The sequence below is a fragment of the Podarcis melisellensis genome (genome assembly GCF_964234715.1).
Source record: "Podarcis melisellensis genome assembly, chromosome: 4".
Lineage (NCBI taxonomy): Eukaryota > Metazoa > Chordata > Lepidosauria > Squamata > Lacertidae > Podarcis > Podarcis melisellensis.
Window position 1 is genome coordinate 95182931 of NC_138531.1, and position 26706 is coordinate 95209636.

At 45.9% G+C, this 26706-nt stretch overlaps 1 protein-coding gene across 2 annotated transcripts in view; it reads left to right on the forward strand.

The window, feature by feature from the left end:
- PAK1 (p21 (RAC1) activated kinase 1) overlaps positions 1 to 26706 on the forward strand; it is a 107926-nt gene that overhangs the window by 22008 nt on the left and 59212 nt on the right. Inside the window, exon 2 of one of the 2 annotated variants that reach the window (XM_081909896.1) lies at positions 1117 to 1178. The exons of the other annotated variant lie outside the window; for it this stretch is intronic. The gene's annotated coding sequence lies outside the window, so the exon portion shown is untranslated. The remainder of the gene's footprint in view (positions 1 to 1116; positions 1179 to 26706) is intronic. 2 annotated transcript variants of the gene reach the window in all.

The following is a 26706-nucleotide window of genomic DNA, read 5'->3' on the forward strand; positions in this document are numbered from 1 at the left end:
CAGAAGTAAGCCCTACTGCTTTTGGTTGGCCTTCATTCTAACGTAGAATCATAGAAATGTAGGGTTGAAAGGGGAGCCAAGGGTCATCTAGACCAACCCCCTGCAATGTGGGAATCGCAGCTAAAGAACACCCTGAGAGGAGGCCACCCAACCTTTGTTTGGAAACCTCCAATGTAGGAGCGTCCACCATCTTCCATTTTCAACTCTGCATTCTAGTTGATTACCATATTTTTCGCTCTATAGGACGCACTTTCCCCCCTCCAAAAATTAAGGGGAAATGTGTGTGCATCCTATGGAGCGAATGCAGGCTCCTTGGCTTCAGCCATAGCAACGCGAAGCCTCCGAAGCCCAGAGGGAGCGCTTCCTCCGCGCTCCGGAGGCTTCGCGTTGCTTTCGCTGAAGCCTGGAGAGTGAGAGGGGTCGGTGCACACTGACCCCTCTCGCTCTCCGGGCTTCAGGGATAGCCGCCTGAAGCCTTCGGAGTGCAGCACGAGTTTCCGTTGTTCTCCGCAGGCCTCAGGTTCAGCAAAAGGAACCCGAAGCCTGCGGAGTGCAACGGGAACTCACGCTGTGCTCCGAAGGCTTCAGGGATCTTTGAGGCTGGCGGTGGGGGAAAGCAGTGCTTCCCCCCACCGCCAGCCCCACAAGCTCAGGGGGCAGCGGGAAGGCTGCGCAGCCTTTCCGCTGTTCCCCGACCTGCTCTTTGGGGCTGGCGATGGGGGAAAGCTGCGCTTCCCCCCGCCAGCCCCAAAGAGCAGGCCGAAAGGAACCCGAAGCCTCCGGAGCCCAGCAGGAACTCCCGCTGCGCTCCGGAGGCTTTCGGGTGAACGCATAGAACACACCTTGTTTTAGAGGGGGAGAACAAGAAAAAAAATTCTCCCCCTCTCTGTGCAGCGCCCCTTCAGCAAAGCGGGAGCAGAAATGGAAGGGGCTCCGTTTCTCCTGCTGCTTTGCAGAAGGGGCGCTGAGCAAAGAGGGGGAGATTTTTTTTTCTTGTTCTCCCCCTCTAAAACGATGTGTGTCCTATGGTTGGGTGCGTCCTATAGAGCGAAAAATAGGGTAACCTGCTGATCCAATGCTTAGGCTGTAATAATAAATTGTTTTCTTCTGCCCCAGCTCATTTTCCTTCCATCCTTTTTGGCATGAGACTCCATCTGTTTCAAGTTTCTGCAAGGACAGTAAGTTACGTGTCTTAATTATTATATTCGGCTGCGGGGGTTTGAATGTTTGATTGGGGACAGGGGCCTTTAGCTCCTCAGTCTGTAGGAGGGACTTTCAGGATGAAACAGCTGTGATTGGCAGAAGCTGATCTCCATGAAGTGGGGTTTTTTGTTTTTTGAAAAAAAGTTATTAAAAATTCCAAAGTACCTGCTTACATTATTCCTGGTTCAGTTCCCCCTCTTTTTATGAACAGTAAGATTCTCCATTTGGAGAGCTCCAAAGGCATCAGAGCAAAAGGGAGGCTGTTTTATTTATGTGCAAGCTGTTCTGTTTTCCTGGGTCTCCTTTCATAGGTGCTAGAACTTAACTGTCAGGAGTTAAGCCTATACTCGAGTAGAACCCTGGCAGAGACACATGCCTGACTGGCATGTTCCCTCCCTCCTGGTCAATCGTTCGGGAGCTTCAAAAGCTTTCTTCTGCCCGAACATCGCAGCTACCGATGCCAACAGACATCGGCACACTTAGGGATCCGCAGAGTCTTCGCAGTTGCGTAACAGACCTCAGCAACTCAGCATTTTGGCTAATCTACTTTATTTACATATAAACACACACGGAGCACTGCAACATGGCTCCCTCTCTCTCTAGCATCAGACAGCAAAGAGAAAGAACAAAGGACAATAGTCCCACTTCACGGAACACAGTAACACAAACATCCTGTCTCCGTCACTTCCCACTCTGTGGAGTCAAAACATATACCGGCATGGGAAAGACAAAACTCCCATGACTGCAATCACGGATCAGGAATTCTAACAGGGACCCCGAGGGTCAGCAAGTTCAACCCCTCTGCAATGCAGGAATCTCAGCTAAAGTATCCAGGACAGATGGCCGTCCAACCTTTGCCGAAAAGCTTCCAAGGAAGGAGAGTCCACCATCTCTTGTGGGAGTCTGTTCCACTGCTAAATGGCTCTTATTGTCAGAAGGTTTTTCCGAATGTTCAGTCAGAATCTCCTTTGAGTCCTACCCTCCATAGAAGGAGAAAACAAGCATGCTCCCTATTCCATGGGATAGCCCTTGAGATAGCTGAATATGGCTATCCTATCTCCTCTTAGTCTCCTCTTTTCCAGGCTTCATACAGGTGAAACTCGAAAAATTAGAATATCGTGGAAAAGATCATTTATTTCAGTACTTCAACTGTCAGCTCAGCAGCCTTCCCCATGATTGTTCTTCCTACTGAACCAGACTGAGAGACCATTTCAAGGCTCAGGAACCCATTGCAGGTGTTATGGATTGAATAGCTACTGCACCTTTTCACAATATTCTAATTTTCTGAGATTGTTAATTTGGGGTTTTCATCAGCTGTGCACCATGATCATCACAATTATAACAAACAAAGGCTTGACATATCTCGCTTTGCATGTCACGAGTCTATCTCATATATTAGTTTCACCTTTTAAGTTGAATTACTGAAAGAAATGAACTTTTCCACGATATTCTAATTTTTCGAGTTTCACCTGTATACCCACTCCTTCAAGCGCTCTTCGTAAGGCTTTGTTTCCAGAATTCGGCAGGATGTGGTGGTATCAGTGTGTGAAAACAGTCAAGATGCAATGATCCCCAGGCATGCGCCTTCAGGTGGTGGAGATGTCAGCGCCATTCTTGTGCTCAGGCAGCCATCTTGTTTTGGTCGCAACAGGTGGAAACCCTGGTTAATTTCAGACACTGGAGACGGGGCCTTTTCATTGTTGGCTCCCAACCTGTGGCATTCTCTTCCGCACAGCTGGCTCCTTCAGTTGCAAGTTGCAAAGGAAGCTGTAAAAGCTCAACCAGTTCCCCTTGCCTTTAATTTAATTTATCATACTGCTTTATTTTATTTACTGTATCGATGGTTGTTGTTTTTTGTCGGTATGCTTTGAATTGTACTGGATGTGTTCTGTTCTGTTGACATTTGAATTGTGCCTTTTAATGTTCCTTTTTTTAAAAAAAAAAAACCACATGAAATGGCATACTTGTTTAATTTAGTGGCTTTGGGAAGGCTGTCGTTTTGAAAGGCAGATCGGAAACATCCAAAATGGAATAAATGGAAGGAAGTAAGATGAAGATCTGGTCTAATCCAGCCGCTGTCTCCTTACGAGGCTGAGTCACTTAGCACAGAGCAAAGCCAAAAATCAAAAAGTGCTTTATGCTTAAAAAACAAAGCCCTACCTAGCTTTGTGGTGTTTGCTTTGATAGCCAGGCCGCCTCCTGGGACTCTGTCAAAGGTCTTTTCCCAGCACCTGCAACCTGGGAAAATACGAATTCTGCAAGGGCCTGTAGGACTGTTCCTCCGCTGAACTGTTAGAATTCCTGCTCCATGATTGCAGTCATGGGATTTTTGTCTATTTGAGGGCTCTGTATTTGCACCCCGGCACCACATCTGCTAAAGCCAGCCTTGACTGTATTTGCAGACTTTAACAAAGCCTAGGGTTTGCAGTGGAAATCAACAACCTTTAGAGCGTCCCCGTCCAAAAACACCCCACAGACAACTTGCTTGGTATCGCAGAATTGTAGAGTCACAAGGGCCACCTCTCCCATCTATGAGACATGTCTTATAATTTCTGTTCATATGTCTTGGTTGTAGTGGATTGGAATCAACACGGGACTCATATAGAACTTATATACCCCGTATATAATGCATATTTGTGTTAGAATCCCTGCTCCACGATTGCTGTCATGGGATTGTTGTCTTTCACATGACGGTGTATGTTTTGACTCCACAGAGTGGGAAGTGACAAAGACAGGATGTTTGTGTCACTGTGTTCCGTGAACTGGGACTATTGTCCTTTGTTCTTTCTCTTTGCTGTCTGATGCTAGAGAGAGAGGGAGCCATGTTGCAGTGCTCCGTGTGTGTTTATATGTAAATAAAGTAGATTAGCAAAAATGCTGAGTTCCTGAGGTCTGTTATGCATGATGCACAAACCCTGCGGATCCCTAAGTGTGCCAGTGTCTTTTGGCATCGGTAGCTGTGATGTTCGGGCAGAAGAAAGCTTTCGAAGCTCCCGAACGATTGACCAGGAGGGAGAGAACATGCTGGTCGGGCATGTGTCTCTACCAGGGTCCTACTCGAGTGTAGGATGAGCTCCTGACATGAAATACACCCCCTTCCAGCTCCTTTCCTCTTGGGGAGGAAAAAAAATTGGCATCCCCCACCTTAGCATAGACTGTTTTCCCCAGGATAGTTCCATAACATTATGTTGCTTTACCCCAAAGATTATCTTTAAATTGCAAACGACTTATCTCTGATTGATGTCATCTTCCCGGCGGCCTTCAGAGATGGGGGCATGTGAATTATATATTAATTAAGAGTGAAGAAGGAGCTGTTTTGCACAACCCCATTCCAGAAATCTATATTGGGAGAGGCAAATGTGCCCTAAGGGATTGCCGGGGGAAAAGTGGGGGGGGGGTTGGGGCGCTCGGGCAGGCAGGGTGGGGGTCTTGCCTAGAGAATCTGTCGAGCGCTGCATTTTTGATCCCATCCAATTGTGTTCACACACCGGGGATTTCCTTTAGCGACTGTAGCTGGTGGGATAAATCTGCACTGGAACAATTTCGTAAGAAGCTGCTTGTCATATCTGTGTCGAATAGGCACACAATGCATAGAAGGGGGAAAAATTAACTCAAAAGTCTTAGCAAGCTTTTCTTGGTGCAGCAAGAACAAGCCAAGCGAGGGAAACAGTGTTTGTGTCTGTGTGTTTAAAAATGCAAAGTTGCTGATTCATATAGGACTCTTCCGTCAGACCAGGGTGTTCAGGGATGAAAAATGGTGTGTTTTTGTGTGTATTTATTTCATACAGTTCATATACCACTTGGTTGTAAAAGCAGTACCTCAAAGCAGTTTACAAAAGCGATGGAGATAAAATTGTCGATAGTTTTGACCATTTCAAAACCAACTCTTACATAGAATTGCCGAGTTAGAGGGACACCTCACCAGCCACCACTGTAAGTGTGGAAAGGTCTTTACATTTAATAGAATCGTATTAAATCGAGGGAGACCGTTCCACTGTTGAACCATCAGAAAGGGGCTGGTCCACTGTCCCTCAGACCTTGTGGGGGGCTGGATTTTATGAGGTGGGGATGAACGAATTGCTATGCCCCACAAATAACCCAGAGATGCATTTTAATTAAAAGCACATACTCTACTCATGTAAAAACACCAGGCAAACCCCACAAATAACCCAGAGATGCATTTTAAATAAAAGGACACATTCTACTCATATAAAAACACGCTGATTCCCAGACCGTCCGCGGGTTGGATTGAGGAGGCGATTGGGCCAGATTCAGCCCCCGGACCTTAGTTTGCCTACCCATGCTATAAATGCACAGCTTAAAAGCGTTTAATTAATAGCACAATGAATAAATGGATATAGTACAGGATAAACCATTTTTTTCAGGCAACTGCTCCCCAGAAGCACATATACTGTATTTATGCACCATCAATTTAATGTGTTAATAGTTCTCAGGGTCTTATTCCCACCACCGCCCCTTGAAATCTAAATAATGCAAGCAAAGTGGCACGCTGTCGAGTTGCCATGTCTCAAAACATTTCTACATGTCCCGATGAAATTAATCCCCACGTAGAGATTTGCATTTATTTGAACAGAAAGTGCACAGCGTGCTATATAAATGTTATTTACCTCATGGACCACCTGAACCCTCAAGTCCCAGTCCAATCCCTGAAATCTGGTACCTCAGGTTACATACGCTTCAGGTTACATACGCTTCAGGTTACAGACTCCGCTAACCCATAAATAGTGCTTCAGGTTAAGAACTTTGCTTCAGGATGAGAACAGAAATCGTGCTCCGGCGGCACAGCAGCAGCGGGAGGCCCCATTAGCTAAAGTGGTGCTTCAGGTTAAGAACAGTTTCAGGTCAAGAACGGACCTCCGGAATGAATTAAGTACTTAACCTGAGGTACCACTGTATAGTCCGGCCCCCCACAAGGTCTGAGGGAAAGTGGACCGGCCCCCTGCTGAAAACGTTTGCTGGCCGCTGATTTATAGTGGTGGAAAAATTTCTGCGAAAAAACACAAGTCTGTTCCTCTTTCTCTCCTGCGCATTCTGCATCGCCTTTCGGGGTGAAATTGGCACATTCATCCCTAGCCTAAGCAACACTCCTCTGGGCATTTGAGAAGCCCAGAGATCTGTGAACAGAGGTGTGCGCCCTGATTCCTTTGCACTCCAGGCTTGCCATTTCAACCCTTGCAGTCCTCTTCTGTGGTGATTCACTCATTCCTCAATGCCCTCAAAAGACTAGCTGTCAGGGAAAAAAAAAACCCCGGGCCAATTTTGAAGCTGTTTTCTTTCGCCCCTTGCGTTATTAAACTTCCCTGACAGCTGGCGAGATTTGATTTGCGCTTGTGTGAGGGAGCTCCCTAATTTGTGATTTAGCTGCCTAATCCGGGGGAAACGGTTTCGGGAATCCCTGCGGCTACGATTGGGCTTTGGGGCATGATGTGAAAGCGAAGGCAGAACAGAAGCAGGCTTAGTGTGGAACAACTCAGCGAGGCTTGTTTCTGCATAAGCAGGGTGTGGGGTTGCCAACTCCCAGAGATACCCCTCCCTGCCTGCTTTTCGACTCCCCAGCCCTCCTCTGGCACCCATGCGCGCACTCATCGTGATTCGCAAGGTATCGCCACGTCAAATGCAGTGGTACCTTGGTTCTCAAACTTTATTCGTTCCGGAAGTCCGTTTCAAAACCAAAGCGTTCCAAAACCAAGGCACACTTTCCCCATAGAAAGTACACTGGTACCTCGGGTTGCAGACCCCGCACACCCAGAAATAGTACCTCAGGTTAAGAACTTTGCTTCAGGATGAGAACAGAAATTGTGCTCCGGCAGCGTGGCAGCAGCAAGAGGCCCCATTAGCTAAAGTGGCGCTTCAGGTTAAGAACAGTTTCAGGTTAAGCAAAGGTCTTAACCTGAAGCACTATTTCTTGGTTAGCGGAGTCTGTAACCTGAAGCATATGTAACCTGAAGCGTATGTAACCCGAGGTACCACTGTATATGAGTTTCTAACACTGGCTGTCCCCTCTGGCCCCAGCCAACCATTCTGAGGTTGGTTGGATGGGTTGAGATGAATTGGGCAGCCTTCTCCATCTCTGATTTAAATCTGAGGCAGAGAAGAACTGAGGACCTTCTAATGTTTGTCTTCACTATGAGGCGACCATTACCCAAACCCCATAAATTTGTTCCTGGGCTTGAGCCCCGAATGTTTTGCCAGTATCACTAACGAGAACCATATTCCCTTTCAAACGAAGTATCAAAAGCTTACTGGAACCCCTGGTTTTCAGTTGTATTTTTAGCCGGTAGAAATTTTGCAGTTCTTTGGAACAGCTGCCCCATTTCCCCCATGTCTAATAATCTAGATACCCTTCTACATATTACGGGCATCTTGGCACAATTGGGTGTGCACAGAAACTATATGCAAGCAGATGTTCACACAGAGACTCCTTTGCTGCAGATGACCACAATAATGTCTATCTTGGGACCATGGCAGAAACAGAGGGCTGTGCACGTGCTTCAGAAAGAACCCAAATTCTTCCAGATTTCGTGATTCTAATGAATTATGCAAGCTGATCAATTTTGCAAAGATTTGCATCTTTTGTATGCTGTATTGTGCTTGTGTTGGAACAACCACCTTCGCTGAACACCAAAATTATTTCCTTGGGCTACTGGGAATCCCGATGGGTCTTCCTGTAGCTTCGAAAATGTGACCAGATGTTGCCCGTATGTGATATTTTGTTCTTTGTATAGTCTCTGTATCCGTAAAATCTATAAACTTCAATTTTCAAAGCCCCGGGTTCACGTTTTTCAGGGTACTGGATTCTGGACTTGGATACTAAGTCCTGCAATTGTGTGGCGTAATTCGGATTATTTGCTGTCTGTTTGTTTATTGCGTTTATATCTCACCCTTTTCCTCCAAGTAACTCAAAGTAAGCATTCATGGTTTTACCTCACCCATCTTATTTAACCCCCACAACAACCTTGTGAGGTAGGTTAGACTGAGAGACAGTGACTGGCTCACGATTCACCAAGTGAGTTTCACGGCCAAGTGAGGGATTTGAACCCTGCTCTTCCAGGTCCTAGTCCGACACTCTAACCACTACACCACTACACCACACTGTTTCCATCACTGTACACAGCGCTTCTACAAATAAAGGCAAGCAACGAAAATGTGTAGGTCTCTGTCCCGAAGAGCTTACAAGAGGGGTCAGCAAACTTTTTTTATGGAGGGGGCCGGTTCACCGTCCCCCAGACCTTGTGGCGGGCTGGACTGCGTGTGTGTGGGAGGAAGGGTGTGAGACGGAGGGGGGGAATATGGCGTCGAAAAAAATAATAAAAAAATTAACAAACAGAATCGCCGATCCACGGAACGTCCGCAGGCTGGATCCTGAGGGCAATAGGGCCGGATTCGGCTGGCGGACCGTAGTTTGCCGACCCCTGGCTTACAACCTGAATTTGTATTTTATTGTTTGTATAATTGGCTTTTCATACACGTACACGGCTCAGAACACTATTTTGGCATCAAGCAGTATATAAAGAAATAATAATAATAATAATAATAATAATAATAATAGTGCCATGTTTGATTCTCAGGGAGGCATCAAAGGGGAACCAGAGATGGTTGTGGGGAGCTTTAGATAACTCTGCCTTGCCTCCAGCTAGGGATGAGAGCCCAGGGAGGAAGGCTTGCCACCCAGGTTATGTTGAAGGGAAATTAGAATCCTGCTGACGTGGCTTTAAAAACATCCATATTGGTGGCCTTAGGGGAGACATCTCGCCTGCGTTATCTGTCACTCTTTGATTCCGTCTTTAGCAGTTTGACCGGGGAGAATCATGCGACTCCAAAGGCCTTTAATGAGGCACTTGAGAGTTGATGGATTGTTCCTGATGACATGATGGAAAGCGTCTCCCCTCAGCACCAGGCACACAGAGCCAGCTGTTCTCCGTTGGGGGACCTGCCTCCATGCGAATTGTCTAGCTGCATGATCAAGATAGACGCGAACCCTCCATGCAGATTTTTTTTTGGGGGTGCCCTTTACGGTTGTTTTGTCAGCAGTTTTGGGGGGCAGGGATCTTTGCAAAGCGCAGTGGCGTGTATCTTAGGGGTGAGGGGCCTGCACAGTCTGCCATGCTGCTCCTCTCAAAGCCGCCCCTCCCCGCCGCGCTTTTGATTTTCGCTCCGTTCTTCAGGAACGCCGGTCGGTGCCGAAGGCCAGTGATGGAAAACGCAGCTCATTGGAATTGCAGATCGTTCTTCGCTCCTGCATAATGCATGCGGCTGGCGATACATCTGTGCGGGCCGGGTGGACGCCAAGCAAGGGACGTGCTTGGGGAGGAATCCTGCGCTAAAACCTTAAAAAATATACAACAGGATTAAATGACACACCCACCCGTGTGCCCTTAATTTCATAGCCCCCTGCCCTGTATGGACCTCGTCCCTCGCTGCGTCCGGCCACCTCTGCTCTGGAAGTCTTTGTCAAAGGAAATTGGGGAGGGGGGACGTGGAAAGTCCCCATCTCAGCTCCTTGTGTCTCCGATTAAAAGCAGCGATGACTAACCGTTTAGGCTTGAGGGCTGCCACCGCCGCTGCCCTGCCTTTCAGATGCCACAGAGTTGTGGTGCATGTGACCAGTGGCGTAGCGTGGGTTGTCAGCACCCGGGGCAAGGCAAGTAATTTGTGCCCCCTAACCCGTGGATTTGCGCCCCCTAACCTGTGGATTTGTGCCCCCTAACCCTAACCCCCAGATGTTGTGCCCGGTGCGGCCGGCCCCCCTGCACCCCCCATGCTACGCCACTGCGTGTGACCCAGGCAGTTTTACACACATTGTCAAAGAATGAGCCGGCCAGCTGTTTACTAGCAAAAACATGTTGAGCAAAGCAGCTCATCTCCGCTGGATCTTGCCCCATGCATCAGTTGCCTAAGTCCCCTCCTCGCCAGGGTTTGCCCAAGCAATAGGAGACTGCGCCTGCGTGCAGCCTCTCCGCTGCCCTTTTCATGCCTCTTCTGGTTCTGGGAGACAGCAGGGAGGGGAGCTGGTCACAGCCAATGTTAGAAACTTAGATGTATAAGCCAGGCGACAAATGGCTCCTTAAACCATGGTTACAGTTGCAAAACGGAATGCCTAGCTGCCATTTTTGGGTAAGACGGCTCTAAAGTCATATTTTTCAACTGATGGACTGACTGTGATTGATTCTCAGTTAAAAAATCTGGCTACTTCAGATAGCAGCCTTGAGCTAAGTTAAGAACTTTGAGAACTTAAAGAACAAAAGTCACTTGATTCAGGGACAGTCCGCGTCTACGTTGGACTATTCCGACCTCTTTTTCCTAATGGTGACTGCTCCAGAAATCCATTCCGATTATGCAGATAAAATACAACCGATAGAATTCCGCAGGATGTAGAATTAGGGTGTGAAAACACAAGCAGTTTAACAGTCAATCCTTCTACAAAGGGAACTCTGGCAACTGTGAGTGGAATTAATCTTAACTGCACATTTTAATTTGATACAAAATAAAAAGATTGTTATCTGTGTTGCTTCACGGAAATGCCTAATAAATCGTAACTCATTGAACCCACCAGATGAATCCAGTCCCACAAAAAAATGTAAACCGGGATGGTATTTCATTGAGATATTCCAGTTTTGCTGTATAATCAATGAAATCAGGCCAAAAAATTCTAAAATCTGCAGGTTTTTTTTTACCACCACCCTAAATAATTGCACTTTCTGGGTCAACTCCTTCGAAACTGCCCAAAGCAATACCTTTTCATACCACGCCTGTCTAGAGAAATTCTTGAGGGCTGACTACAGAGAGAGGAAGGATTGGCCTCATTCTGCCCTCTGGGTTTGAGAATCCCTACCCTGAGCTAATAGAAACCTTCCATCAGGAGGACACCTTTGAATTCAACCCAACATTTGGGGAGACTGGCAGATGCAACTGATAGACTATATGGAACTGGCCGAGATGACTGGCAGAATCCGAGACCTGGGAGAGGAGAGGACGGAAGAAGACTGGAAGAAATTCAAGATTTATTTACAAAAACATTGTAATTTGGCTGAATGTTAAGTAGGTTGCTAAATCGTAAATAATTGAGCACCACTAAACTAGATAGAATTAGGAAGACAAGTGAGACTGAGAAAGTATAAACCTTTTGGAGAACTATTAGAGTATAAATTAAGTTTGTGGGATATAAAAATGCAAACAAGGTGACAAATTGCTGGTAAAAAATTTTAATGATGAAAATGGGAGCGGGAGACGTGAGGAAGTCCAAAGAAGTTGTGAAAATATGTTATGACATATGTTGTATTGTGAGTTATCTATGTATTCATATTGAAAACCTTAATAAATATTTTATATATATATAAAAAAGAATTCAACCCAACATTTGCATCCAACTCATGATAGGAAATGTATTCAAGTGCAGCAACTTTCCTGTAGGAGAATGACCAAGGATCCATCTCCCTCAAGAATATTGTGTGTGTCCTTATTTTCAGCTCTGAGCTGAGGTTATGTAATTCTGGCTAAAGAGAGAGGCAAGGTGGGTCGTCATTGTTCAGCAGCATTTAGACAATGTTCAGGAAGTTATCCTACAGTTGATCCTGAGTTCCTGGGGCTGATGCGAGTTTTCATCCAAAATGCCCAGAGGACCCCCAGATTGACAAAGGTTATTCTCCAGCTGCAGCTTATTTGTGTTGCAAAAGCCTTCTTTTCTATCTCAAGTATATGTAACTGGAACCCTTTTAACCCAACCCGGCAGGGTTATTGTCGTTTTAGTCGTGTCCGACTCTTTGTGACCCCCTGGACCAGAGCACGCCAGGCACTCCTGTCTTCCACTGCCTCCCGCAGTTTGGTCAAACTCATGCTGGTAGCTTCAAGAACACTGTCCAACCATCTCGTCCTCTGTTGTCCCCTTCTCCTTGTGCCCTCCATCTTTCCCAACATCAGGATCTTTTCCAGGGAGTCTTCTCTTCTCATAAGGTGGCCAAAGTACTGGAGCCTCAGCTTCAGGATCTGTCCTTCCAGTGAGCATTCAGGGCTGATTTCCTTCAGAATGGATCGGTTTGATCTTCTTGCAGTCCATGGGACTCTCAAGAGTCTCCTCCAGCACCATAATTCAAAAGCATCAATTCTTCAGCGATCAGCCTTCTTTATGGTCCAGCTCTCACTTTCATACATCACTACTGGGAAAACCATAGCTTTAACTATACGGACCTTTGTTGGCAAGGTAATGTCTCTGCATTTTAAGGTGCTGCCTAGGTTTGTCATTGCTTTTCTCCCAAGAAGCAGGCGTCTTTTAAACCCGGCAGGGTATCTCCAGGTAAAATGAAAATAGCTCTTCCGTTTCTGCACGGTGGTTTCTTTCCAAAGCTCTTATTGTTTTGTTTTGAAGCAACTTTTAATTCCCATCTTTATGCAACAGTGGCAGCAGACATTCACTCGGCTGAAGTCTCTCTCTCTCTCCTCCTAAAATCTCCAGCACTAAAGTTGGTTCCTGATGGCTTCTCTATTGCCTCTGCCTTCACAGTACCTGCAGTTCTTTAAAGAAGAAATGCATTTTCTCTCCAGAGCATTCAGATGTAATACTGAACCTTAATCTAGCATTTTGTGCACGATTCTTGAAATTTGTGTTCTCCCCTATAGTTGCATGCAAGAGACCAGAAATGCCTCCTTTAATTTGAAATCAACTGGTTGGTTGCCCTTTCACCCAACCGGGGCAAATGTGGTGGGTTTAAACTAGGGTGGGGTGAACCTTTAAAGCCCAACGCCCTCATTCCCCCGAGCTGAATGCTACCGTATTTTTCGCTCCATTGGACGCAGTTTTTCCCCTCCAAAAATTGAGGGGAAATGTGTGTGCGTCCTATGGAGCGAATGCAGGCTTGTTCCATAGCCGCGCGCAACCCCAGCGGCAGGGAGAGGCTGCATGGGGCTATGGCTTCTTTAGCTCCGCGCAGCTTCTCCCGGGAGGGAATGGTTGCATGGGGCTAAAGAGGAAGCCATGGCTTGTGCCATAGCCGTGCGCAACCCCTCCGGCAGGGAGAGGTTGTGGGCAGCCTGTACGCTGCTCTTTGGGGCTGGGGGGGGGGAGACTTTTTTTATTGATTTCCCCGTCTAAAAAGTAGGTGCGCCCTATGGTCTGGTGCGCCCTATGGTGCAAAAAATACGGTATTTGCGGGTGAGGCCAGAGGCAAAAGTGTGCGTCTTTTATGGTGGCAGTGGCTTCCTATTGCTGGAGGACACAGTGCAATGCATAGGTCTGATAATGGTCTATGCACTGATGCTCCTTCCTATACTAGGGGGAGAACATCCCAAGAAAAAGAAACCAGGATTCCTTGAATGACACACAAGGAAAAAGGTACAGGGAGGGAAGAGGAAAAAACCAAACCCATTCTGACATGGTTCTTATAATGACCGGCTGGCTCAGTTCAAGGGTAGGAGGTGCCTGGCAGAGCTGAGCTTTTGGCAAAGATGACGGGGTTAGCCCTGCTTTTCCCATCTCTCCCGCTGAGGGAGTTTGCTGGAATGGCTCCCCCCAGGTGACAGGTGAGGGAGGGAAGGCCTGAAGGTGCTGGTCTGTCACAGCAGAACTGATGGAGATCATCCCTGTGTTGGGTAAGGAGGGTCTGGCACTCTAACCATTGCACTATACCACCACTTTTACAACTCATCCATTTTTAATCATGGTGGACGGTGCCATTCCAGGAAGCGTTTCAGTGCATGGCGAAGACAACGCAGCGAGGTCTTTTGGTGATAGGAGAGCCCATTGCTGGGACTTCTGCTATTCCCTCTTTGCTGGAGGGCAGACGATGAACCGCGGTCGCTGTTTGAATCGTATCTCACGTAACGGCAGTAAATACATAATAGATAAATGCTGTTAGAGCAGCGGAAGAAAAGGAAGAGGGCTTTTCTCTTTTTTTGTGGGTTCCCTCATCTTCCATGAAATGCTATTAAATCCAGCAACAAGCTTTGCTGGGTGCAATTAATCAACAAAATCTTAATCCAGTTTTTAAAAGCTCCAACAATGGGTCTGTCGACAAGCAAAGCGCTTGGGTTGGGGGCTCTGCCACGTCGTGGGTTTCAGAAATGTGCTGGCTTCATAATGAGAGTACGCGGCCTCTTTCTCTTTCCAAATTTATCTCGGAGACTAGGAGGGAGCCTGTCCTTTCCAAGGTTAAACTGCATTTCTTTTTGGTCAAATGATAATAAGAACCGCAGGTTGCCGAAGCTAACAAGGATTCGCTGGTATTGATGTATCTTTGCAAAATATGGGTCTTTCCATTCTTCTGTGTCCTTTTGAATTTATTTCTATATCTTTTCAGCCTCGTTGACTCTGCTGTGATAGGGAATGTTTTCTAGGTTGGAGAAAAATAATTAGTCCAGGGATGAAATTCTGGGTGCACAAACTCAGAAGTTAGTCCTGTTGCATTCAGCAGAGTTTACTCTTCAGTAAGTGCAGACAGGATTGCAGTCCCAAAGTGGTTTTTTCCCTTGTGGTTCAACCTCTCTTTCAAATCAGAACCAGTGAAGGCGGTGAAGGTCCTGTGTGAGTGCCTGGAGGCGCTTGGAGGATGGATGGCGGCTAACAGATTGAGGTTGAATCCTGACAAGACAGAAGTACTGTTTTTGGGGGACAGGAGGCGGGCTGGTGTGGAGGACTCCCTGGTCCTGAATGGGGTAACTGTGCTCCTGAAGGACCAGGTGCGCAGCCTGGGAGTCATTTTGGATTCACAGCTGTCCATAGAGGCGCAGGTCAATTCTGTGTCCAGGGCAGCTGTCTACCAGCTCCATCTGGTATGCAGGATGAGACCCTCCCTGCCCACAGACTGTCTCGTGGTGCATGCTCTAGTTATCTCCCGCTTGGACTACTGCAATGCACTTTACGTGGGGCTACCTTTGAAGGTGACCCGGAAACTACAACTAATCCAGAATGAGGCAAGCAGACTGGTGACTGGGGGCGGCCCCCAGGACCACATAACACCGGTCTTTGTGCTGGTCCCGGGGGGAAGGTACTGTTACCGTAGTCAGAGTTCACAAGATGAGAGGCGAGGTCCGAAACAGGGAGCCGGGTGGGGACAGGAACTCTCAAAGACCAGAAGCAGGAAGCCGGGCGGGGAACAAGAACGCTGGAAGGTCAGAAGCAGGAAGCCGGGCGAGGAACAGGAACACTGGAGGTTCAGGTCTAGGTCCGGGTAAGAGCAGGTACTCAACAACGACATTGCTCCCGCAACCTGGGACCGGGCTGACTGACCTTTATCTTCTTCTAAGGCCAGGGGCGGTCCCGGCCCCCAGGAACCCCGCCTCCCTTGGCCTTAAGGCGAGCACTCCTCCTGGGAGCAACCAGTTCCCTTCGCCTCTCTGCCCTAAGCCTCTGCAGTTCAGGAGAGGCTGAAGGGTTACTGGGCCCCAGGGGAGGCTCACCTGTAGACACTGAGTCCTCAAGCACCTCTGGGGCCAGAATGGTTTCACCTGGTGCCTGCTCCTGAGGATCTGACACAGGTGCAGGCGCTTCAGATCCAAGGCCCTGCCCCAGTTCAGCCGGCCCTGGAGGCGGGGACTCCTGTGCAGGCTGGGATTCCTCTGGTTCAGCCTCTGAATCGGAATCCCAGGCCATCACAGTCTTGAAAGACCTACATTGGCTCCCAGTACGTTTCCGAGCACAATTCAAAGTGTTGGTGTTGACCTTTAAAGCCCTAAACGGCCTCGGTCCAGTATACCTGAAGGAGCGTCTCCGCCCCCATCATTCTGCCCGGACGCTGAGGTCCAGCGCCAAGGGCCTTCTGGCGGTTCCCTCATTGCGAGAAGCAAAGCTACAGGGTACCAGGCAGAGGGCCTTCTCGGTAGTGGCGCCCTCCCTGTGGAACGCCCTCCCCGCAGATGTCAAAGCGATAAACAACTACCTGACATTCAGAAGACATCTTAAGGCAGCCCTGTTCAGGGAAGTTTTTAAAGTGTGACATTTTAGTGTATTTTTGGTCTCTGTGGAAGCCACCCAGAGTGGCTGGGGAAACCCAGCCAGATGGTCGGGCTACAAATAATATATTATTATTATTATTATTATTATTATTATTATTATTATTATTATTATTATTATCTGTGGAAGCTGCCCAGAGTGGCTGGGGAAACCCAGCCAGCCAGATGGGCGGGCTACAAATAATAAATTGTTGTTGTTGTTGTTGGACTGCAACTCCCATCAGCCCCAGCCAGTTTGCCCAATAGTCAGGAACGACAGGAGTTGAGAGTCTAGCATCAATTGTCATTTCAAGCCATAGGAAACAGGCTTATCTCTGATCTTAATGCTGTAGACTCACAGCGCTAAGATAAGCCTCTGCTGCTGCATTTTACCACTAAGCAGAAGCTTGTCTCCCACCATGGCGCTAAGGTCGGAGAATAGAGAAATGCTGGCTTCTCTTTGAGAGTTCACTGTGAAAGTGTAGGCAAAGATTTTAGCTCTGATATTAGCGTTCAGCACCACAGCGCTACAATCGGAGATGTTATCTTTCATTTAGCGCTATGGTGCTTAGTGCTACAATCAAAGATAAGAGATCCTTTATCTTCAGTCTTCACGCATAGCAGCTGAGGTGGCAATCCCTGCCCAAAATGCAGTGTTTGAAATGCAGGTATATCAGGTAATCACCAAATGGCACCTTAAATCTAGGTTACAGTCACCACAACAGAATGTCTAGGCACCTTTTTTTGTGGTGAATTTTTAAACTGTTGTTGTTGTTGTTCATTTCATTTCATTTCTATACTATATATTTTAAAGGAAAAACTCAAAGCGGTTTACAACACATTAAAACACTCAATAAAACAATCCAGAATAAAGCAAATTAAAGCTGGAAGGGTAATATTTCAGCTCCTTCTCTAAAGTGGAATCTAGACACATATAAAAAAAAGATGTGAAAATGCTTTAAAAAAAAGTTTTGAAAAATATATACTGAATTTGCCATAGCTCACCATCGCCATCTAGTGTTACATTTGTATAATGCACATTTTAAACATTATATTTGCAGCTGTATAGCTGAGTCTTAAGTGACAGTTGGCTTTCCCCATGTTTATTTCCCTTCTTAATTTATAGAGCTGCTCCATAGCAGAAGGGCTCTGGGAAGCCCGTGTGGTGTAGTGGTTAGAGTGTTGGAATAGGGCATGGGAGATCAGGGTTCAAATCCCCACTCAGACATGAAGCTCACTGGGTGACCCTGGAGTCAGTCATAGCCTCTTAGCCCTACGTCACAGGATCGTTGTAGGAATTATCTGAAGAGGGGAAAGAACCATGTATTCCTTGGAGAAAAATGTGAGATGTAAATGCAATCTCGGTGTTTCGATTTCTGGGAATGGAGTTGAGAGATGACCTAACATGTGTTTCTTCCCAAGTTCAGCAACTGTTGTTGTTTAGTCGTTTAGTCGTGTCCGACTAAATGTAAAGTATTGCACTTGGGCAAAAAAAAAAAAAATGAGAGGCACAAATACAAGATGGGTGACACCTGGCTTGAGAGCAGTACATGTGAAAAGGATCTAGGAGTCTTGGTTGACCACAAACTTGACATGAGCCAACAGTGTGACGCGGCAGCTAAAAAAGCCAATTCAATTCTGGGCTGCATCAATAGGAGTATAGCATCTAGATCAAGGGAAGTAATAGTGCCACTGTATTCTGCTCTGGTCAGACCTCACCTGGAGTACTGTGTCCAGTTCTGGGCACCACAGTTCAAGAAGGACACTGACAAACTGGAACGTGTCCAGAAGAGGGAAACCAAAATGGTCAAAGGCCTGGAAACGATGCCTTATGAGGAACGGCTAAGGGAGCTGGGCATGTTTAGCCTGGAGAAGAGGAGGTTAAGGGGTGATATGATAGCCATGTTCAAATATATAAAAGGATGTCACATAGAGGAGGGAGAAAGGTTGTTTTCTGCTGCTCCAGAGAAGCGGACACGGAGCAATGGATCCAAACTACAAGAAAGAAGATTCCACCTAAACATTAGGAAGAACTTTCTGACAGTAAGAGCTGTTTGACAGTGGAATTTGCTGCCAAGGAGTGTGGTGGAGTCTCCTTCTTTGGAGGTCTTTAAGCAGAGGCTTGACAACCATATGTCAGGAGTGCTCTGATGGTGTTTCCTGCTTGGCAGGGGGTTGGACCCGATGGCCCTTGTGGTCTCTTCCAACTCTATGATTCTATAACTCTTCGTGACCCCATGGTGCTGTCTGAGCCAGGTGGTCTGTGGGCAGCGCAGCACTCAAAGGACAGCATTTTTTTTTTTGCTGCGCTTCCCCACAGATCAGCTGATTTGCACAGCAGTGCAGCACCAAAAGAGGCATTACTTTGGGTGTTGTGCCGCCCCACAAACCAGCGGACTGGCATGGCATGGCAGCAGTGGCAGCCAGCTAGATGGAGATGTTAGTTGCCAGATCTCGTGACCAGAGATCTTCACTTTCTCGGAAAAGTCCAATTGCCTGTTGCAGTATGAGACTGGTGCCCGGTTAGTTTTGAACGCTGCTAGACACTGTTGAGCTAAGTAGACTCGTAGGCGCTACTGAGAGATTGTTGAAATATTACATGGCATATAAATGCTTCCAAATGAAAAAATATGCTTCTGTGTTGGCACAACCTTTTTGAGTTTTCTTATCTTTAGCTAGAGTTGTCTTATGTGTGGAATTTCTCAGACAAAGTCGGAATACAGTGGTACCTCAGGTTACATATGCTTCAGGTTACAGACTCCGCTAACCCAGAAATAGTGCTTCAGGTTAAGAACTTTGCTTCAGGATGAGAACAGAAATTGTGCTCCGGTGGTGCGGTGGCAGCAGGAGGCCCCATTAGCTAAAGTGGTGCTTCAGGTTAAGAACAGTTTCAGGTTAAGAACAGACCTCTGGAAGTACTTAACCTGAGGTACCACTGTATTGCATTCGGAAGCAGGGTCCAGGCGGAAATCGCTGAAATATCTGGGGAAAACTGGACATGTGGAAGTCTGGGTTTTGATGAATTTCCTTAAAAATAGCTCAGAATACTTTTTTTTTTTTTTTTAGATTTTGCCCACCCCCAAAAGCTCAGTCGTCTGGCCAGCAATTCCCTAGCTCTGGTTTTCGAAAATGAGCAGCCCCTGGAAAAATTTAACAGGAAAAGTAGCTTTTGAGGGAGATTTTTTTGAAAAATAATTCCTCCTCCAGCTCTTTCGATCTTCTCGGGCAACGGAAGGAAACTCACAGCCTCTCCAAACATCAAAAGCCAGCTTGGATGCAAAGCTAAAGGGACTTGTTATAACTAATGAAATGCAATTAATTAATTAGGCACCAATTAGGAGTGGTGCCCCATGTCTGCAAGGTTTGCTAACTTTTTGGGAATCTTATTTCCTTTGATATCTACGAAAATGTGAAAGGGAAACTGCCTGGTGTCTCTCCTCCTGCCCCTCTTGCTCTGCTCCAAAGCAGGAAAAATGTTTGCGGGGTTAATGTCATGCGTCAGGTGAAGGCTTGGAGCATCAAGAGACAGGTTGACATGTGGCAAAATGCCTTTGGCCTTTGGGATATTGCTGAAATACATCTCCCAGGATCTTCAGTCCTGGTCTAGCCTATCACAGCAGCAGAATGAAGTGCTGGAGCTTACTGGTTTCTCTCATATATAGTGGTACCTCGGTTTACGAACTTAATCCATTCCAGAAGTCTGTTCTTAAACCGAAACCATTCTTAAACCGAGGTGTGCTTTCCCTAATGAGGCCTCCCACCACCGGACCCCTTCCACCGTCCGGATTCCGTTCTTAGACCGAGGTGAAGTTCGCGAACTGGGACACTACTTCTGCTTTTGCAGAGTTCGTAAACTGAATAGTTCGTAAACAGGGCTGTTCTTAAACCAAGGTACCACTGTGTGTGTGTGTACACACACAGTGGTACCTTGGGTTACATACGCTTCAGGTTCCATACGCTTCAGGTTACAGACTCCGCTAACCCAGAAATAGTACCTCAGGTTAAGAACATTGCTTCAGGATGAGAACAGAAATTGGGCGGCGGCAGCACGGCGGCAGCAGGAGGCCTCATTAGCTAAAGTGGTGCTTCAGGTTAAGAACAGTTTCAGGTTAAGAACGGACCTCGGGAACGAACTAAGTACTTAACCTGAGGTACCACTGTATACATATTCATCTATCATCTATCTATCATCTATATCTATCTGTCTGTCTGTCTGTCTGTCTGTCTATCTATCATCTATATCTATCTATCATCTATCATCTATCATCTATCATCTATCTATATCTATATCTATATCTATATCATCTATATCTATATCATCTATGTCTATCATCTATCTATATCTATCTATCTATATCTATCTATCTATCATCTATCTATCTATCTATCTATCTATCTATCTATCTATCTATCTATCTATCTATCATCTATCTATCTATCTATCATCTATCTCTATCTATCTATCTATCTATCTATCTATCTATCTATCTATCTATCTATCTATCTATCTATCTATCTATCTATCTATCTAATCTATCTATCTATCTATATCTATCTATATCTATCTATCTATCTATCTATCTATCTATCTATCTATCTATCTATCATCTACCTATCTATCTATCTATCTATCTATCTATCTATCATCTATCTATCTATCTATCTATCTATCTATCATCATCTATCTATCTATCTATCTATCTCTATCTATCTATCATCTATCATCTATCTATCTATCTATCTATCTATCTATCTATCTATCTATCTATCTATCTATCATCTATCTATCTATCTATCATCTACCATCTATCTATCTATATCTATCTATCATCTATCATCTATCTACCATCTATCTACCATCTATCTATCTATCTATCTATCTATCTATCTATCTATCTATCATCTATCTATCTATCTATCTCTATCATCTATCTATATCTATCATCTATCTAATCTCGACAACCACCCACACATTGATTCTGGAAGGAAAAAGTAGACTTAGTGGTTCATTAAATTTAGCCACCATCCTATAAACAGGAATGTCAGGTGCAGAGTTGTTGTTGCTGCTATCATTCTGCCTCAAGAGACAGTGGAACACACCTCTGGAGGTGAAGCTAAACCACTGAGTTAGCAGCACCAAAGTGACCTCTCTGGGGCGCAAGCTGGGCAGTGCGTCTGCCCAGATGACAAGACCCCCTCACAAATTCATTCATTCATTCATTCTGTTTAGCACCCTAGAATAGAATAATAGAGTTGGAAGAGACCACAAGGGCCATAGAGTCCAACCCCCTGCCAAGCAGGAAACACCATCAGAGCACTCCTGACATATGGGTGTCAAGCCTCTGCTTAAAGACCTCCAAAGAAGGAGACTCCACCACACTCCTTGGCAGCAAATTCCACTGTCAAACAGCTCTTACTGTCAGGAAGTTCTTCCTAATGTTTAGGTGGAATCTTCTTTCTTGTAGTTTGGATCCGTTGCTCCGTGTCCGCTTCTCTGGAGCAGCAGAAAACAACCTTTCTCTCTCCTCTATGTGACATCCTTTTATATATTTGAACATGGCTATCATATCACCCCTTAACCTCCTCTTCTCCAGGCTAAACATGCCCAGCTCCCTTAGCCGTTCCTCATAAGGCATAATTTCCAGCCCTTTGACCATTTTGGTTGCCCTCCTCTGGACACGTTCCAGTTTGTTAGTGTCCTTCTTGAACTGTGGTGCCCAGAACTGGACACAGTACTCCAGGTGAGGTCTGACCAGAGCAGAATACAGTGGCACTATTACTTCCCTTGATCTAGATGCTATACTCCTATTCATGCAGCCCAGAATTGCATTGGCTTTTTTAGCTGCCGCGTCACACTGTTGGCTCATGTCAAGTTTGTGGTCAACCAAGACTCCTAGATCCTTTTCACATGTACTGCTCTCAAGCCAGGTGTCCCCCATCTTGTATTTGTGCCTCTCATTTTTTTTTGCCCAAGTGCAATACTTTACATTTCTCCACCCTTTATCAGTAGATCTCAGTGCAGTTCACAACATAAAATTACATCACAAAAACCCTAAAATACATAATAAAATATCTATTTGTAGTCCAAAGGAAAGCAGAGCAAGACGTTGGGCACCAGCTTGGTTGCAGAAGTTTCCAGAAGGAGGCGTAGAAGGCGCCATCCAACTGCCTTAGGGACTCGGCTCCGGGTTTGCATAGGGTTTACTCCCAAGCATTTATTTGTCCCAAAGATATGTACAAGGCAGTGGAAGTTTAGGATCAGAGTTTTCCTTCTCCTAGATGGGTTCCCTTCCCAGGTGGATGAGCCTCATCTGCCCCTCACATTTACAGCCTTTGGCCTCGTCCGCTCAATCTATGCAGAGTGAAGATGGTCTCCAACTCATGCTACTGTAGACTGACATACGGTTTCTGGTTCTCCTACCTGGTTTTCGCAACAGGGACCTTGCGCTATTCCTTCCTCTGAATGGAAGGCCTCCGGGGCGAGGCGTCAAAAACATTAGCTGGAGAGAGAAGCGTCCCTTGACAGGCGAGGCTAAGAAATGCTGGGATCCTGCCCAGTGATAGCCTTTCAGTGAATGGAGGGATACAGGGTTTTGCTGAGTGAGGTGCTTTATAATTAGAAACGCTCAGCTCCATCCAAGCAGCCCTCTTGGGAAGGGATGTCAGCTAAGAGAATAATGTCTCTGCACCTCTGCCGGTTGGCTGAAGCCAAGGCCGTTGCTTGCAGAAATCGGATGAAACCAGGACTCCGTTAAATGGGGGCTGTGGAAGCTGCCAGGGCTGTGTTTGTGCTCCAGGAGGTTGTTAGGAAGCTGGCAGTAGCAGCATGGGGTTTTTTTTTTGGTGGAAGGTCGTTGTGGTTTTTGTTCTCTGTTGAGGCTAAAAGGTAAAGGTAAAGGGACCCCTGACCATTAGGTCCAGTCGTGGCCAACTCTGGGGTTGCGGCGCTCATCTTGCTTTACTGGCCAAGGGAGCTGGCGTACAGCTTCCGGGTCATGTGGCCAGCATAACTAAGCCGCTTCTGGCGAACCAGAGCAGCACACGGAAAAGCCGTTTACCTTCCCACCACCTATTTATCTACTTGCACTTTGAGATGCTTTCGAACTGCTAGGTTGGCAGGAGCAGGGACTGAGCAATGGGAGCTCACCCCATCGCGGGGATTCGAACCACTGACCTTCTGATCGGCAAGTCCTAGGCTCTTTAACCCACAGCGCCACCCGCGTCCCTTTCTGTTGAGGGAGCTCTGGATAAACCTGCCAAGTTTGTTAAAGATGTCATCTTGGTCATGGTTTCTGGACATGAGCCATGCCCCAATTAACCAGAAAATAAAACTTCCAGGTTTTATTAAATGATAGTTTACTGGTATAGTTGCAACAGAAACCATGGCTGCTTCCTAACTAAAAGGTAAAGGCCCCCTGGATTTAAGTGGGATATCCTGGAATTACAGAAGCCATTCCTGGATCCCAGAATGTTTTTCACCCGGTGCTCTGGCGAGTCTGCTGGCTCTCATGGGACCAAAAAAAATCTGAGCATCCCAATTTAGATCACTCGGATGTTGATGGGTATGGTAAAGTAAAAGGCAAAAGGTAAAGGACCCCTGGACAGTTAGGTCCAGTCAAAGATGACTACGGGGTTGCGGCACTCATCTTGCTTTGAGGCCAAGGGAGCCGGCGTTTGTCCGCAGTTTTCTGGGTCATGTGACCAGCAAGACTAAACCGCTTCTGGTGCAACGGGACACTGTGACGGAAACCAGAGTGCACAGAAACGCCATTTACCTTCCTGCTGCAAAGCAACCTATTTATCTACTTGCACTGGCATGCTTTGAACTGCTAGGTTGGCAGGAACTGGGACAGAGCAACAGGAGCTTACCCTGTTGCCGGGATTCGAACTGCCAACCTTCCGATCAGCAAGCCTAAGAGGCTCAGTGGTTTAGACCACTGTGCCACCCACGACCCACTTCCTAACTATCATGTTGGTTTCATATATATTCAAACACAAGTTGATTCCTGAAGGAAGAAATAGTCTGAAGTGTTTCATTGTTGTTGTTTAGTCGTTTAGTTGTGTCTGACTCTTCGTGACCCCATGGACCAGAGCACGTCAGGCACTCCTGTCTTCCACTGCCTCCCTCAGTTTGGTCAAACTCATGCTGGTAGCTTCGAGAACACTATCCAACTATCTTGTCCTCTGTCGTCCCCTTCTCCTTGTGCCCTCCATCTTTCCCAACATCAGGGTCTTTTCCAGGGAGTCTTCTCTTCTCATGAGGTGGCCAAAGTCTTGGAGCCTCAGTTTCAGGATCTGTCCTTCCAGTGAGCACTCAGGGCTGATTTCCTTCAGAATCGATCGGTTTGATCTTCTTCCAGTCCATGGGACTCTCAAGAGTCTCCTCCAGCACCATAATTCAAAAGCATCCATTCTTTGGCGACCAGCCTTCTTTATGGTCCAACTCTCACTTCCATACATCACTATTGGGAAAACCATAGCTTTAAATATACATTAACTATACATTATATGTAGCCAAAACCCTACATATAAAGGATGCATGTAACGGTTGCATAACTTGTCTCTGCTACTGTCTCGCTTGGTCACGGGGGGATGCCTTGTTTGTTGGGTGAAAAACGGGCGATTCCTCGGCGAGGGGAGAACAGCTACAGCTGAGATCTTTTGCAGGATAGGTCAGGAAGCATTTCTCAGTTAGCAGGTACAACCCGCACTCAAATAAAAAAGAAAGATAAAAATTTGCATATGAAAGAAATGAGATTAGCTCAGCAGTTCTGTCTGCATCTAGGCGTGCATGAATTATAAATGCTTTGCTTTTATGAGTGCTGGTGAGACTCCAACAATCAATATGCTTTAGATATCCTTATCTGTGTGCCCTTTAGATACCCTGTACCTGAACTATATGCTGCTGATGAAATGGTGAGGGCCACAACTTACGTGACTTTCAGACAGAATTAAATGAAGGATATCGGTCTGTCGAAGCTATTAGCTGCATCACCGAAACAGAGCCTCCATATTCAAGAGCAGTATATCCTATGTACTGACAACAAGCTGCTCTTCAGATCACGGTTCTTTAAGTACCCAAAATGGCCGTGTTGACACGGAATAAGGAGTTGACGGCTGACTTGAGGAACAATGGCACAATTTTCAGAAGTACAAAAAATGGGTTGGGGAAAAAACCCAAGTGGGATGTGGAGACGAAGGACCCCGGGGAGATCTCTGCATGCTCAGTGTATGACGGATGCTTGCTGATTCTTGAGTGGGAGGGAATGGGAAACCATGGGGTACGTAATGGAGTGTTCTGGAAGTGGGCATGGCTGGCTGGAGGGAACGCTGAGCAGCAGGAGCCTGCAGTGAAACGCTTTATTGCAGACCACACATATACTTCTGTAATTTTCTTTTTTTTTTCGACGTAAATTTTTATTAAGCGTTTCAAAATAGAGAAAGAAAAAGAAAAAACAGAAAAAGAAAACAGAAAAATATACAAGAATAACAATACATCAAATAGATATTTTTACATCACTTCTTTCACATAGTTGTTTCTTTCAGGACTTCCTTCAGCTAAATCGCAAGTCATTCGTAGCCAAAATTAATGTCCGCGTTTCTTCGTTTATATTGTCGTTATGTCTACTCTTACTCTCTATTTTCATTGCACAATAACCTCTAGTCTGTTACAGTACGTCTTTAAATCCCTTGAGCGTTATTTTTCCATCACAAACGTATTCCAAGTAGTCTACATATTTCCCCCAGTCGCTGGTAAATATCTGGTCCTTTAAATATCTAATTCTCCCCGTTAACTTATCAAGCTCAGCATATTCCGATAATTTACCTCTCCACTCCTCCACCGTCGGGATTTCTTGTTGTTTCCACCTTTGCGCTATTACAACCCTTGCTGCCGTAACCGCATAATATACCAGTCTACGATCTTCCTTTTTTATATCTTGTCTTAATATCCCTAATAGGAAAATCTCGGGTTTCTTTATGAACGTGTATTTTAATATCTTTTTTAATTCGATGTAAACCTTCTCCCAAAACTGTTTTACCCTTCCGCACTCCCACCACATGTGGTAGAAGGAGCCCTCTACCTTTTTACACCTCCAACACTTATTGTCCACCTTGTACATTTTGGCAAGTTTCATAGGTGTCAAATGCCACCTGTAAAACATCTTCATAACATTTTCTCTTATCACAGTACACGCCGTAAAGTTTATCCCATCTTTCCATAATTTTTCCCAATCCTCAAATTGAATACTGTGACCTATATCTTTAGCCCAGCGAATCATTACAGATTTAACTTCTTCGTCAGCCAAGTTCCAATCAAGCAGCATTCTATATAACTTAGATATATTTTTCTCTTTGTTGTTAATTATCTCCGTCTGGTATTTAGAGTCTTTGTCTGCATAACCTCTTTCTTTGAAGTCCTTGCTGAACATCTGATTCACTTGTTGGTGGTGAAGCCAATCGTAAACATGTTCTTTTATCTGCTCATAGGGTTTAGTTCTCCATTTCCCTTCCACTTTAGTTACTAACTGATTATATGATGCCCAGTTCTTTCTCATGTTAGTA